The sequence below is a fragment of the Tupaia chinensis genome, unplaced genomic scaffold (genome assembly GCF_000334495.1).
Source record: "Tupaia chinensis unplaced genomic scaffold, TupChi_1.0 Scaffold138080_1, whole genome shotgun sequence".
In the NCBI taxonomy this organism is placed as follows: domain Eukaryota; kingdom Metazoa; phylum Chordata; class Mammalia; order Scandentia; family Tupaiidae; genus Tupaia; species Tupaia belangeri.
This window is the reverse complement of record NW_006197981.1, coordinates 393,145-393,996: the sequence shown is the minus strand read 5'-3', so window position 1 is coordinate 393,996 and position 852 is coordinate 393,145.

Below are 852 nucleotides of genomic sequence, written 5' to 3'. Positions count from 1 at the left end.
CCCCCCTGCCCGGTACCAGGCTAGTCTAGCCGCGGCTTTTCTAGGTTTGTGTGTGCCAGCAGATGACTAGAGTTTTGTAGTAAGTTCTAGATGTTGAGATGTTATATTTACCTATTTAAAACTCCAGAGGTCATGGTGTCACGCCAGCCCCAGCTCCTCGCTCTGGCCTGTGTGGGGCAGGGCTGCGGGTCTGTGTGTAGAAACGTCTCCGTGACACCAGCGCAGCCCCGCCAGGGTGGGTTGTAGGAGGCTGGGACATGCGTGTGGGTCAGGACAGCAGGACTGAGAAGTTGCTGACGACCAGGAGGGTGTCTGAGCCCGTGTGGGACCCCAGTCCTGTGGCCTCAGGCTGCGTGACCTCCTGTAAGTTCCCTACAGTTCCAGTATCAGCTTCGTCCTCTGAAAAATGGGGAAAACTTGAGTCTGTGCTCACAGGCTGTTGCAATGATCAAATGGGGTGTTGCCGTTAGAGTTTCTGTCCCTGTGGCAGGGGCGAGGGGTTGGGTTGGACTGTGGCCTCCCGGTGGGCTGTGGGACTTCTGTGCTCAGGCCCTGGGCTGTTCTCTGTCAGCACCTCCGCACAATCCCCAATTCCATGGCGGGATGCAGGGCTCTGAGATCTAAGTCACCTCCAGGGGACTGCTGCTTCCCGAGGGCTGAGCCACTCGGGGGCCAGAGAGAGCCAATCTCCGGGGTCAGAGCCAGCTCAGGTCCTTCCTGGCTGTGCTCCTTGGGCCGAGGCTGATCACAGGTCTTCGTTTTCCGAGTGTTCATGGCTCGGCTCGTGCCGTGCGGGCTGAAGGCCCTCATCCAGCCATGGCAGTGATGGCCACCCAGAGCCGTGGCTTGCCC